Below are 15,614 nucleotides of genomic sequence, written 5' to 3'. Positions count from 1 at the left end.
CAATCGATATCAGTAAGAACAATGCCAGTTGACTTGAGCTATTTTCCCTGGATGCGGGCAATTTCAGAAAAGGGATCTCGCATTAAAACCATACATTAGCACCCATATCTGAAATGTATTGGTTCCAGTGTCCATAGTCGAGCAGTTATTTATTTGGTTGATATAATCGACTCAGTCAGATTGAGCAAAATCAAATGGCTCAGCTGGACATAAATCAAGTTTGCCAGCGGGCCGGGACCACATCTAGGTATTGAAAACCTGAAATTGTTCTAAGGGAATCTTTAAAAAAAAATTGTTCGCTGAGCTTAATACCCAATTAAGATCAGCATTAAACCATTTAAGAAGTAACAGAAAAAAACTTAAATATTATATTCAAAAGAGTCTCATCGAGTATCTTCGGAATTAACGATGTGTGCAGACAATTTTGGTTCCTACAGAAAATGGCAACATACTTTTTTAGATACTTTCCATCTGGACAAAGAAACATTAACTGGTGAATGACATAACGGTCAGCTGAAAAAAATATTTTGGTACACGAATATTGTGTAAAAAATATTGTCAAGTAAAAAAAAAAATCTGAGGCAGAATAAAGAAAGACTATCTCTTTTGAGGAGTATATAATATCACTTTGAAACATGTTCTATATAATGATTACTTTTTATAGCTGCATTAAATATTGTTTTTAATTAATTTGATACATATTTATTTTAGAAATTGCAATTATGATCATTTTTAATACAGTTTGTAATTTTTAATGTGTAATTTGGTTTTACATTTCATTAGTAGTTTCTAATTTAGTAGCAGACTTAAGTGTGTAGGGGATTAGAGAGGTAGGTTATTTAAAAAGTTATAATTTTATTTTATTTGTATGCTAAATAATGAATGTGTAAGCAATTATGTACATCATCTTATTGTTCTTTGAGTATAGTTTGCGATCTTAAGTGAGACATTTACATTTCATACAGTTTAATTAGTCATTTTTCATTTGGTCGTGGGTCTTTAAGTGTGTAGCGAATTAGGGTAGGAAGATATTTAACATATAAAAGTTTTTATTTACAATTTATTTTTCTATGCTAAAATATTTGTAGGTAGTTCTAATTATGTTAATTTGTTTAATTGCTAATTCGTTGATTACTGGATTCATCAATAAAAAATTGAAAATTATTTCTGTATTAATTATTTGTTTTAATTGTTTAAATTAAGAACTAATTTAATATTAACAATGAGTATTTTTTTGATAAGGTTTTTGGTAGTAAGCAGGGATTTATTTAAAATATGTATTTGCTTTCTATTTGTTAATTTAAGATAATGAAATTTGTTTTGTTTCTATTACATTTAATATTATTTATCAATAATGCGATATTCTAACTTTAAATATTTTCTTTTACGCATGTATATATTTTTCTTCCATTTATTCATGGGCATTTTATATCTAACTCCTCCAAAGTTCAATACTTTCCCTGCTTTTGCTTATGTTGGAGTGGAAACAATGAATGCAACACCCTTCAAAGTCCAACAATTTCACCACTGTTCCTTAGACGGAAGTGAGAATCGTGAATTTCCCTGATTTTGCCTGCATTGAAGTGGGAATAGTAAACCTAATCCCTTGTAAATCCAATTCTTTCCCAACGTTTGCTTAAACTGGAGTTACAATGGTAAATCTAACTTCTTAAAACTTCAACATTTTATTTCGTGTCTTGCATTTGTTTGTTTTTTAGATTTGTTTTACTATTTTTTTAATGTCCTCATTATTTATTTAAAAATGTATTCTTATTTAAATGTTATTTTAATTCTTTATATTAATTTAGTTTAAGTTTGAGACTAACCTTTGTAAATACAGGTTTGTTATTATTACCTATAAAATTGTCAATATTTTTAATGTACTTTTTTTTATTGTTTAAATATTTTTCATATTTCCTAAGTATTTATGTATTTTCATATTTAATTTAAATTAATAATCAAAACTATTTTTAAGTAGAATATTTTGAAGTTTACCATTCTAAATAAATTACATATATACAATATATATTAATATTTTGTTATACTTTTTTGACAATATACTATTCTGCAATATTTTTGACAGTTTTGTATGTAAACCTGATATATTTGTTGACAATATTTATGACACAGTTAAGTCAAGACGGACTGACTATTCATGATACAATATTCTTGTCACAATATTTTTGAAACTATATTTTGCCATACACCAAATCAACTATATCAATTGTTTTAAACATTTGCTTTAGTATTGCATTATCAAACAGATCAGTATTAGTCATAAATTTTCTAATTTGGGTTGTGATGGAAGGCAAATAATATAAATGTAGAACTGGGAAGGCAAGTTCTCTCCGGTCCCTGGAAAAGTTAAAATATTTCATGGAGATTCTCAGTCGTTTGTTGGCCTAAATACAATTAGAGAAAGTGCGAGCAGTTTTAGAAAAAAAGTATTTGTTAAGTTACACGGAAAGATCAAACAGAAAAAACAAAAAGCGGTTAGGACATTTTACTGAGAGCAATATGAGCTATTATTGAAAGAGGGTAATTATTCCATTTCACACAGGATTTGAACTACAGTGATCTTGAATTAAGGGTGGAAGAATATCCCTTGAAGCACTGAATAATAAAACTTCTGTTTCTACCGTAAACATCCAAATAGCTATACTTTCTGACCACTTATAAATCACTGATAATGTTTTCAGAGCTTGCTGCTAAATATAACACAATATAAGCATGTAATTTTCTAAGTACAAAACCTGTGATCGGAGGAGATATTGGTGAAAGAGTATGAACATATATTGCTAACGGTTCCATAAATAATGCAAAATGAACAGGTAACATGGACAGCTCTGACACGGCCCTCTTTTCGGTGCTACCCTGCATATTGAATTGTTACGAATAGTAATATTTATTGTAGCCATGTTACAGAGAGAGGCTATTAATCTGGTGAACTGGGTCGGAAAAATGAAAAACAAGGGAATACGAAATTGAAAATAAAATAAATCACCATTCACCAGGTAAAAAGCCTTCTCAGCATCAGCAGGGGTTGAAACATGTTGATTTAATCTTCACCTTCAGCTACTATAATAGTCTGGTTAAAATAAAAATAAAAATACTGATGGCTGTATTCATCAATATTAAGTAATGTTATTGGGCGATATGAGCCAAGGTAACCTGTTTTCGCCCGGTTTTAAAAAGGGGTCCGGATAATAATGCCCTTCCCAAAACATGGAGGGATTTCTCCATCAAGAAATATATGATTCAGAAGCGGAGTAAGGGGTTGCGGATCAGCACAGATTGACAGATCTTATAAAACCCCATAGTGAATCCAAGCGACTTCACCTCTTGTCAATTAGGACGCAGCTTTTTTGACCTCATCTATGGATATTGCTTCAGAAAGATGATCAGATTCATCAGAAGAAAGAGATGGGAAAGGGAGAAAGAAGGAGGAGAAAAACAAAGTTATTCACTCCTCACTGAGCTGAGGTTAGTCCTTTTTGTAAACTGACCGTTAATGTCGAAGAAATAGAGATGACATTATTTCTCCATCATAAACTATAGTTTTGGTTTCCGGTTTCATTAAATATTTACTGCCTTTTTTCACTTATCTGCCAGGTAATTCATTTTCCATTTTTTCTTGTTCCTCAAAGTTGTGCATTATGTATCCGATCTTTTATTATGGCTTTTTGAATAAAATATTTCTAAATGGTTGTCTTACAGGCACCTACATCAGCTAGAATCTCTTGAAAATGACATTTAGAATATGATTTTACTGCCAGCATTAACATTTGTTGGAAAAGCAACAGAGTGTCCGCCTTGATCTTGTGAGCGCAGGCATGTTGAATAATGAATTGTATATACTGCTGTGTTAAATGCTTCCCATGCTACTGAATGGTCAGCGGTAATATTATTTAGCAAAAAAATGCCACTATCTCTGGTCTGAGAAGGGTGCTACTTCGTATGTCACTTTGGCACCTATAATATGCAAGAAACAAATAAATAATCAATCCGAAAACCAGTCTCAAATTGTGGTGAGAAGCAGGAGAATAGTCGACATACTTGAGGATTTCTATGCCCCCAATCAACCGAGCTCAAAGCAGTCATAACACTCTGGAACACGTTTAATCTTAGGCTTGAATTGTACACGTGCAGGATTAGATTAATCAAACACACTATCGGAGAGAAAACTGAAGTCTCTGCCTACAGAAACTAACCAGTCAAATGGGCCAGCTGCCAGCCGAATACCTGTAAAAACGATGAATCATCCAGTACTGGAACATTGTAGGATACTTCATTAATTTGATGACGACTAGATTTTAATGGAAGTATTAGACATTTCCACCACTGTCCGCAATACAACTACCTATTGGTTTTAGCTGTGTTTTTCCTAATAGCAACCCCACAAATACCACTGCCGATGATGAAAAATAGGATTGTTCCAGCCACATACAGATTTTTTTTGGTTTCTTACTGCAGTCAGTTTGAGGGGGATGCTGGATAATCCCGCAAGGCTGGCTGCCTAGTTCAGCTGTTCCCCACCCGGTAGTAAATAGTGAATGGACAACATGAATTGTATTGACTTGTCAAGAGCTGTCTGGATTTCTTCCTACTATTGCAACACAAAGCACAAAGCTAAGTTTCTTGCAAAGACCACCTTCTCTGAATATTCGGAATGGTACGACTTGTGGCAAAAGTCCTACATGCTGCATCGCTCACTCCATTTCCTTGGCTGGCACCCTGGGTGAGAGACACCTGGCCTGTGAAGAAAAGGGGGTCGGGGATATGCAACAGATCAGGAATAGTGTGGTTCAACACAGAGGCAAGGATATACTATCAAATCCTACTGCTTTGAAATGGTTTAGTCTCCTGGAGTCTTCACTGTATCTGTGTGAAACGTCACATGAAGTTCAAGTTTCTTTCTTTCGCAGTCGAAACAGTATTACCACTGGCGCTTTCAGTCTATTTGAACGGCCTGAGAAGGCGTGCATTGTGGACAAAAGTTGCAAACAGTTTGTTTCACTATAGAGGTTTAGGCAACACAAGAATTAATTGTGGTCCATTTATGCCTTGATACTACAGGACTGCTTGCTTGGCATCGATGGACTACAAAAGCAGGGGGCGTGCTTGTGCCTCTTGGGAATTCCACAACCTGGAGGTTACAAATAATCAATCTGCATTAAGCCTGGACCAAACTTGCTTCCTTGTTTTCCTTTGCAGGCTTCTCTTGACGTTACATAATCCCCAGATTCAGTCAATAAAGAGGTACCTTATTTTTTTGTGGCAAACAACTTACGTTGGGGAGGTGGGGGAGTTGTATGTATCTAAAGTGGTGTTCGTCATTCCACAAGAGACACCAGCACCCCCCGATTGTGCTACGCACTGATTAAACTAACACGCTAAGGAAGGCAAAAGAGCGTAAACGCTAATAGAGTTATAACTGGGTTACCACTATGTGCTGTGCAATGCTGCTACAGTTATTGCCTTGGCCTGGCTGATTTACTTTGTTAAATCTTTAGTGCAGTCTAAATGAAGCCCTCAATTGAAGATCTTGAAAATCATTCACGGAAAACCAATATGTGGGTGGAGGGTTCCTGAGGAGGTAGAACACAGCTAAAATATGTTAAGTTTTGTGACAAACCTAAGAAGTGAATCATCAAGCTCCTGAAGTTTTACCTACTTCATGAGCCCATCAAGTCCCTTCTTCTAATCCTTTTGCTAGACCCCACGATATATTAGTGTCCACATCATGGACTATAAAATCAAAGAAGCTGTACTCACAAAGGCTCTGGGGTTTTTGCTTTTCATTTTAATCAGTGGGGCAGAGTTTAGGGCATAGGGCGCAAATCGGGTAGGCACAATGGGCGTTTGCGGGTGAGGGTGGTTTTCAGGGGTTCTGGGGGTAGACTCAGGGGTCCCCCAGGGTCAGTGATGCACTCTTGTTACACCCTCAGCAGCACTAGGGCGGCCGGGTGCTGAGGCCCAATGTTATCCAATGGGAGATAGGGGGCCTGCAGTTGGTGGCTGCTGATGAGCAGGCCACTTGGTTGAGGGAGCAAAGCTCATGGACTTTAGCTCAGAGCAAATGGGGAAACAAAGTAGCACCAAAGGTGCACCCTCAGTGGCACAAGGGCGGCCGGGTGCAGGGTGCTGTTTCGATGTTGGGCGGCTTGTTGTTTGCAATGGGGAACCTCCGATTTGCAAAGGCACTGCAGGCTCGTGAACAAAGGACTTCTGGGAGCGACCACCACTTCGAGAGTTAAGTTGGGATCTTGGGGGTTCGTTAGGCACTGTCGGTTGGGCCACCCAAGGCCGTGGGTATCCGGTGCAGGGATGCCTTTTAGGCTCAGATCTTCTTACCAGCTCCTGGTCACGGTTGGGGGTACCTTCTGGATTTAAGCTGCAGGCGTCTGCTGGAGGCTTGGGGCTGGTCAAGGGTCGCCAGATCTAGGGGTCTTCTGGTCTGAGGGAGCAAGGTTCAGGGGTGCCCCTAAATACTAGATTTAGGGGCGTTTTAGGTAGGTAAAAGTTTGGGACCAATGCGTCCCTTCCCTGGGGAGGGTAAACCCCTATTATGAGCCAATGTGGCGTTCCCTGAGCTTAGGGAACGACCCTCTGGGGGCTGCTGAGGTGGGTCGCCAATGCGATATTTTTCAAATAACAAAACAAACGGTTGTAATCATATATGAAACCAATTGTTCAATCGTTTTCAATAAAGTTTGCAAATTTTGATTTTAATCATTCGTGTTTGTGGAACTTCAATCAATGTTGCGATTCACATCAAAAGTGTTCTGTTAGCACACACTATGAACATTAAGCATAAATAGCATGTGCCCAGTCACCCACATTGGAACTCTAAACCCCTATTATGCCACCCTCCACTGGGAGGGGGGCATATGCCTGTCCCTGGTTGGCTTATTCCCCCATCTGCAAGATGGCTGGGACTGAGAGTTGTGCTTCACCTCACCTCCCCCACCTGAGGGGCGGTGTTAGACTCGGCCCCGTGGCGTGGTCCTCCCTGACCCCTAGCCAAACCCCGCCCGAGCTATGCACCACAACAGACCCCGAGTCCCCAGGCCTAGCCGGCCCTTCCCTCAGTGTTACCCACACCCGTCCCCGGACTTCCCCGTCCGTGCCTCCATCTTCCCGGCCCGTAGGCCCTGGGTGCCCACTTTCCAGCTCCTAAGATGGCCGCCCGATCCAGAGTGGCCTACGCCGAGAGGCGCCACCCTGGCTGGAGGACAGCTCGCTCCCCGTGAGTGAGAGAGGGAGGAGCAGCTTCGCTCACACCTCCGACCTCCCCTCGAGAGATGGGTTTCGATCGCCCTCCGGCCACCCTGAGGGCTGGCTCTACGCCTTCTGTGTGTCTGGGACTCCTCCCGGGCCTGACACGAATGGATCAAAGGGCCGCATGGCAGGAATCGCCAACAAGCGGCCCCCAGGTGTCAAGACCCCTGCCGTCCAGAACTCCGGAGATCAAAGAGGAGCAGTCCTATAACTGGGGTTGCTCGGGACTATTGGCAGATTCGATCCTGGAACGACGAGAGCCCTGCTGACTTAGTCGCGTCTCGCTGGCAGAGAAGGACTTCTGCTGGAACCACCTGAGCCCTGCTGAGTGACTTTTTGGCTCCCCTGCAACCTTGAACCTCCTGAGCCCTGCTGAGTGACTCGCAGCTCCCTTGCAACTCTGAACCACCTGAGCCCTGCTGAGTGACTCGCGGCTCCCCTGCAACTCTGAACCACCTGAGCCCTGCTGAGTGACTCGCGGCTCCACTGCAACTCTGAAACAACCTGAGCCCTGCTGAGTGACTCGCGGCTCCCTTGCAACTTTGAACCACCTGAGCCTTGCTGAGTGACTCACGGCTCCCCTGAAGATCGTAAGACCTGTGACCTCTTGCTTGAGCCCTGCTGAGTGACTCGCGTCTCCCTGACTCTCCCGGCCCGGCTGGACCCCTAAAGATCGCATCGTATCCACCGGCACGAGGATTGAGAGCTGTGCGCCGGATACGCCCCGATAACGACACCGAACCTTAAGACTGTCCCGCTACCCCTACCCTGACCGAGACTTTTCCGAGCCCCAGCTCGACCCTGTACATACTCGCTTTTACCGATCATAAAGATCTTCTGAAGTTTAAGATAAACGAACGTTACTAAGAAATCCGGTGTAGTGTCTCTTTGTCGTGTGGTGTTGGTATAGTGCGTACGATCCTAGATTCGAGACTCTACCCCTGAGGAGTCTCCCTCCAGTACTCATCTTGGTAACCCGGGAGGTGGGTCCAGGGTGGTCAGGTGCACGTCCTGTCCTCCCCTGAGGTCGCCTTCTAACAGGCGGTGTTGGCAGAGGTGGACAAACCGCTCTTCCTCACTTGTTTTTCCCACTCGTTCTACCGCCCAAAGTGGGGGTCAGAACCAGGGGGGATCAGTTGATAAAAGCAGCAAGTGACCTGGGGAAGCTCACAAAGGCGGCATGCCTTTGAAGCTTCCCTTTCGTGAACCCTGTCCATTCTGGGGGAGGACGCTTGGCACCCCGTCCCCGGATGTGCATTGTTTCAGGCCCCGAGAGCAGCAGGCTTTCGACCTAGGGGTCCAGAAACATGTCTGGTGGTGGAAGCTGAAAGCAGCCACTCAGCCTGAACAGTAGTGGTGGGTTAGTTTTCAGGGGGCATCTCTAAGATGCCCTCTGTGTGCCTTTTTTGCCTTAAATCCCACACTGGCATCAGTGTGGGTTTAATGGGCTGAGAAGTTTGATACCAAACTTCTCAGTTTTCAGTGTAGCCATCATGGTGCTGTGGAGTTCATAATGACAAACTCCCAGCACCATATACTCTTAATGGCAGCACTGCACTTACAATGTCTAAGAATGGACTTAGACACTGTAGGGGTACAGGGCTCATGCACCTGTACCCTCACCACTAGTATAGTGCACCCAGCTAGAGGTGTGACTGATCTATGCCAGGGCAGTGGGTTGTAGGCATGGCACACAGATGTGTGCCATGTCCACTATTCACTTTGTTCTGCACCAAAACACGCAGCCTGCAAAGGCAGGGTGTGAGTGTCAGGGTACAGGACCTCTAAGGGTGGCACAATACGTGCTGCTGCCCTTAGGGGCCTTCTCTGGTCACAGTGCACTGGGTACCTGGGGTACCATTTACTAGGGGATGACTTGTGGCCAACGATGCCAATTGGGTTTAGGGTTCAATGCAGTTTTAGGGAAAGAATATCAGCCCTGGGTACCTGGTTAGCAGGAGCCCAGGGCAACCTCAGTCAAAGCACATCAGCAATTCAGCAAAAAGTGGGGGCAACCATGCAGTAAGAGGGCACCCACCCCCCAACAAAAAAAGAGGATGAGACTAACCTTTCCCTAGAGAGTCTTCATTTTCAAAGTAGAATAACCTGGAAAGTCCATCTCCATGGGCAGTCCCAGGTCTGTGTCCCACAACAAAGCCTGCTCCCTGTAGGGAGATGGAATACCTCAACAGTTTAGAATTTTCACCTTTCATCTGCATTAGCCATCTGAGAGGTCTGTGATCAGTTTGAACTAGGAAGTGAGTACCAACCAAGTATGGTCTCAGCTTCTTCAGGGACCAAACCACAGCAAAGGCCTCCCTCTCATTGGCACTCCAATGCTGCTCCCTGGGGAGAAGCCTTCTGCATATAAAAGCAACAGGTTGGTCCTGGCTTTCATCATTGGTCTGGGATAGGACCGCTCCTATCCCTAGCTCAGAGGCATCAGTCTGCACAATGAACTGCTTGGCATAGTCTGGAGGTTTGAGAATTGGTGCTGAGCACATAGCCTTTTTCAGGGTGTCAAAAGCCTTGTGACAACTAACTGTTCAGTTTACCTTCTTGGGCATCTTCTTGGAGTTGATTTCTGTGAGGGGAGCCACAATGGACCCATATCCCTTCACAAACCTCCTGTAGTACCCAGTCAAGCCAAGGAATGCCCTGACTTGGGTCTGGATTGTTGGAGCTGCCCAGTCCAGGATGGCCTGGATCTTGGGCTGTACCTGGCCTCCACCAACAAGGTGGCCGAAGTACAACACAGTTCCCTGTCCTATCTGGCATTTGGATACCTTGATAATTAGGCCTACAGTTTGCAGGGCTTTTAAAACCCTCCCAAGGTGGATTAGGTGATCCTGCCAGGTTGAACAGTAGACAGCAATATCATCAAAATAAGCTGCACTTAAGGACTCCAATACAGCAAGGACTTGAAATGAATGAAATGAAATGAAAGTGGATTTCTAAAGCGCATGGCTGCCCTTGAGCGTCCCAGCGCTAAATGTACACTCAGACAGAACTCCTTTGATCAGCACCCTGAGATGTTAGTCGTTATGGGGGAAAAGAAAAGTTTTCAGAGTTTTTCGAAATCTGGCCAAGCTGGGTTCTTTCCTCATTGCTGTTGGGAGGGAGTTCCACAGCTGGCCAGCATTTATTGAAAAACGACGTCCCCCAGTCCTTGCTCTTTTTGCTCTCGGGATTACCACCAGGTTCTCCTCGCCAGAGCGGAGTGTTCTTAATGATTTGTAGGGGCGGATCAGGTCTTTTAGGATCGGAGGACCTGTCCCTTGGAGGACTCTGAACACGGTACAGAGCGCTTTGAATTTCACTCTCGCTCTTATGGGCAGCCAATGAAGCGCTTTCAAAGCCGGTTTAGCTGATGCTCTTCTGGCTGTATTCGTCAGCAGTCTGGCGGCTGCATTCTGTGCCCTCTGGAGCACGTTAAGGGTGTACTCTGGCGCTGCCAAGAAGAGGGCGTTGTTATAATCTAGTCTTGACAGAATAAGGCCCTGTACTAGTAATTTTCTGGAGTCTGGGGGGAGAAGGGGCATGGCTTTCCGTATTAAACGGAGCAGACCGTAACAGCTCCCTGCAGTTTTTTTCGCCTGAGTGTGCATTGACAGCTCCGGTTCTAACCAGACGCCAAGACTTTTTATGGATTCTTTCGGGGTCAGGGGATCCCCTAGACAAAAAGGCCACATACATTTGGGGAGGGAGGTACAGAGATTTCCCAGAAGCATCACCTCTGTTTTAGAGCCATTAAGCTTGAGTCTCGAGTCTGCCATCCATGCCATGATGTTGGTAAGGCAGGCGGCAAACTTTTCTCCGTGGCTCTCTGCGAGCGACAGCGAGACAATCAATTGGGTGTCATCCGCATACGTTGCGAGTTTCACTCCAAAGGGTGCGACCTCTCCCTCCAGTGGGGCCATATAGACGTTAAAAAGCGTAGGGCTCAGCGATGAGCCCTGCGGGACACCACACTGAAGGGGGGTGGGCACTGATCTTCTATTGCCCTCGCACACTTGATATGTTCGCTCACTCAAGAATGACGTCAGCCAGGTGAGCGCCAACTCTCTTACTCCCAGCTCTTCCAGCCGGTGGATCAAGATCTTGTGATCCACCGTGTCAAATGCGGCACTCAGATCCAGGAGGACCAGAGCTGCTGATCCTCCTGAATCTAAGATGCACCTGCCCTCTTCTACCATAGCAATCAGCGCCGAGTCAGTACCCTGACCGGGCCGAAAGCCAGTTTGGGAGTGCCGCAACAGCTCGTTGGTTTCCAAGAAGGACGAGAGCTGCCGGTTGACCCATTTCTCTGCGATTTTTCCCATCCCTGGCAGTAAGGAAATTGGCCGAAAGTTGGAGAAATCGGCGGGGTCAAGCCCAGCTTTTTTCAGCAGGGCTTTTACTATAGCCCGCTTCCAACTGGGGGGGACCTGGCCAGAGGTGAAGGAAGCGTTAAGTAAATCTACTGCCGGTCCTGCTATAACATCCGTAAAATGCTTTAGGATGTACATAGGCATGGGGTCCATCGGTGAACCACTTTTTTGCGCGGCCAGCTCTTTACAAAAAGCTTCCCTAGTAATCGGGGCAAAATTGTCCAGCACAGCTCTGTCGGCGGCCAAGCAAATCTCCCCTGAGACCAGTCTCTGTCGGGGCTTGGGGAGGCCGACTATGATGTTTTGGATTTTATGGTCGAAAAACTGGGCCAGAAGATTGCAGCGATCCGAGCTCCCCTCTGGGAGTCCTGAGGGCACTGGAACTTTGAGCAGCTCTTTGCGAATTTTATAAGTTTCACTCAAGGAATTAGCTGACGATTTTATCCTGTCTTCAAGGTAGGCCGCTTTGGTGGAATTGCGTGCCGCTTTATAAGTTCTCATGGCTGCCCTGTACTCTTCTTTGGTATTTACTGCCCAGTTTTTTCGCCAGTCCCGTTCTTTCTTTTTACAGATTTTCCTCAGGAGACCTAACTCGGGGGTGAACCATGAGGATTTAGGGCCCCCAGTCTTCCTATTAGCTATTTTCAGGGGAAGTACAGCATCTAAGGCCGAACCGAGCCAATCACAAAAGGCATCATCGGCTTCTAACGGGTCCCTACTAAGTACCGGGATGGTCTGTGTCAACTTGCAGGTTAGATCATTGATAGGGAGTTTCGACCATACCCTCACTGGTACTCGTGCTGTGGCTGCCGGAGGGGGAGGGGGAGCTGAGGCAAAACCCACTTGAAAAGGGATCAGGAAATGGTCGGTCCACGGGAGAGGCAGGGGCGGCGACGTGGAGAGAAGGGGAATGTTGGAAAACACCGTGTCCAGTAAATGACCCTTGACATGAGTGATCTCCTGGTTATGTAGGATAATGTTCCCCAGCCCAAGTTCAGATCTTAGATCGTTCGCTACTTTATCCTCCGGTGAATCGAAATGGAGATTCAGATCTCCAAGCAGGAGGAAATTGGGTGCCGATGCTATCAGCATTGGGGCCTCTTCAAGCAGAGAATTTGCGAATTGTTTGATGTTACCCGGAGGCCGGTAGATCAGCAACCCCGACAACGAGTCGTTGGGGGACAGTTGGATCTTAAAGCTGCAACTTTCCGCGTCCGAAATGGACCCTTCATCGGCCCTACATGCCAATGTATCCTTATATATGATAGCCAGCCCACCCCCTCTACCCAGCGGTCTGTGCAAACAAAAGATGCAGAATCCGGGGGGAAGGGCGTTCACCACATCGAATTCAGAACTGTCCGCTGTCCAAGTTTCCGACAGGAACAGAATATCTAACTTATGATCTAAAATCAGGTGGTGAATATGTAAGGAATGCCTCGGTAAGGATCTACAATTCAGGAGAGCCAGCCGTAATGGATCCCTGGGAGGGGGAGCATTCAGAGCCTCTTTGCTCCCATTGATGCAGAGGTCGCAGACTTTGAAAAGCGCATCTAACCTCAGTCCCCTTGGACAACGGCAGGAGGCTTTGGGACTTAGATGCATAAGTTGTTCTTGCGAGTATATTAGGGGTGCTCGCACTGCATTGGGCAGCGTATATGGCCCTAGGTCCGTACTGGCCCGGACGGGCCCAGACGGGCTTGCCTCGAGGCGCGCCATCGGCGCGCCCGCTGCGCGGACGAGTGAGGGCGGCCATTTATGAAGCGCGAGGGCCTGTGTTCGCCCTCGCACTAGAGCGCTAAGTGCCCTCTTCCCCTACCCAAGATGGCGGTTCCTTCCGGTTTTCCCTTGTCGGTAACCCGAGGTAAATAGGAGCCCAGTAATGGCTCGAAAATGCCCCCAACAGCCTATTTAGTCATGCGCTATGCTAAGCAGTGTATTAAAAGAGTAACACAATTTTGTAACAAACTTCAAATTAGGAGTTTAAAAACGTGATCGGCTCAGCGCGCTATGCTAAGCAGTGTGTTAAAAGAGTAAACACAAATTCATAACAAACTTCAAATTAAGAGTTTAAAAGCGTGATCGGCTCAGCAATGCCGTGTGGTGTTCGGCTTAACTCCCTGTGTGTGTCAGGGGAGCCGCCTTGGTGTACGGCGACTTGATTCACCAACCTCTGGAAGGTGGCAGGGGCATTCTTTAGATCAAAGGGAATCACAGTGAACTGATAGGGCCCATGAGGTGTGGAGAATGCCGTTTTCTCTTTTGCTCCTGGGGCCATGCCAATCTGCCAGTACCCTGCAGTTAAGTCAAAGGTACTGAGAAATTTGGCTGCCCCCAATTTGTCTATCAATTCATCTGCTCTTGGGATAGGGTGATGTTACATCCTGCTCTTGGTACCTCTTTGTCACTCCTTCGTGTTAGTGTCTGCTTGTCTATGTCATGTCTCTGTGATGTCATCCATGATATCTGCTCCCGGTGGGGTTTTCTTACCAGATTACATTTCTACTTGAATGCTGTACCTGACCATCTAATCCCAAGAATAAATATACTACATAAACATTACAAGAAATTTTCATCTTTATTTTTCTGAATTCAAAACTGGCGATGAGGTGAAAAAGGACCCATTTAAAAGAAAAAGGACTTCAGTGAATTTAAAGAGGTCATCATTGCAACCAAAGACAAGATGAGAAACGTTTAAAATTACTTTCCTGCGTCTGGGTGCCCCACCGGTGTCTGGTTCCAACGGACAGTCTCAACCCAGAGCATTGTATTAACCTTTGCTGAAGTAATATTACTACTAAGTCATCTGGTACTGGCACTAGAGCAAACTTAAATGACTCCCTGTTTTCATCTAGTGAGTCAGAGTTTTACGTGAGTAACGTTGCTGCTGCTGACTGTCCTCCTGTTTAAATGAAAGGGCCAGCTCACTTTGTGACTTCAGTTTATTGCCTGCGCAACTTGTGCGACCTGGTGTTTAAAGGCTTGGTTACATTGAAGTGCTCTACTTGGACTGGGAGAAATTCGGCGTTTTGGGTATTGGATTCACTTTGTCTCACGAGTTGCACTCTATGCCCAGTAAAATTGCATTTATATTTCACTTACATTTGCAGTTTCTGCTGACCTGCTTTTCCACAGTTGGGTGAAGCTCCTTGTATTAATTACTACGTCATCTTGTAAACTTTGCACTTTGTGTGGAGTAACATGTGATAATGTAAGCGGTGAGTGCATCTTTCAAAATTGCCACCGCAATTCTTAAACGTTCACGCACGCGCTCAAGGCTTCGTAACTCACAGCCTTGAGGAAGTTGGAATGTAGTTCTTCGAGGGATCTTCCTGGCACATTCTAAGAGATCTTCTGTGACGTCCATGTCACAAGCTGCTGGTTGACACCGCACTACATCAGCGTGCCTGGAGCCAATCGGCGTGCGTCTCCGGTATGTGCCGCCATATTGTGCTCGGAAGTAGCACACAAATGTGTAGTGTTACGTGGTATTCTGCAGAGGAGTTCATGACTGCCAATCACGTAAAAGCAATTGAAATGTCGTGGCATTTCTATAAATTAAGGTGATTTTAGGATTAGCGTACAAGATTTATCTGCTTGCATTTCACTCGCCAGCATGGTTTGACATGAGGGGAATGACTATACAAAGTTCTTCTTTCAACCTTTGTTTTGCCTTTGAGATCGCAGAATACTTAACTTGGTTGCAAGAGACAGTTCAATATCAAGAGAGACAGTTCAATATCAAATTTTTGACAATACTGCCACCTTGTGGATTTTGACGTAATCCGTCCTACAGAGAAGTTACAACTTGTTTAACTGATTGGGATTTTAGTTCGTACAACTTTCAACTGTGAAGACAACAGTGACTACTTAAATTATTTTGATATGTTATGTTTAAGATGTTGTGAACAATTCTGCATATTTCCTAAGTTATGCAATGTGTTGTTTGCGCTGTAATTTACCCTT

At 44.7% G+C, this 15,614-nt stretch overlaps 1 protein-coding gene across 4 annotated transcripts in view; it reads right to left on the bottom strand.

Moving 5' to 3' along the window:
* The window catches only part of RALGAPA1 (Ral GTPase activating protein catalytic subunit alpha 1), a 575,362-nt gene that overhangs the window by 178,262 nt on the left and 381,486 nt on the right, over window positions 1-15,614 (bottom strand). The gene's annotated exons all lie outside the window — the stretch shown is intronic.

Source organism: Lissotriton helveticus, chromosome 9 (genome assembly GCF_964261635.1).
Source record: "Lissotriton helveticus chromosome 9, aLisHel1.1, whole genome shotgun sequence".
Classification (NCBI taxonomy): domain Eukaryota; kingdom Metazoa; phylum Chordata; class Amphibia; order Caudata; family Salamandridae; genus Lissotriton; species Lissotriton helveticus.
This window is presented reverse-complemented; position numbering and strand designations above follow the sequence as displayed.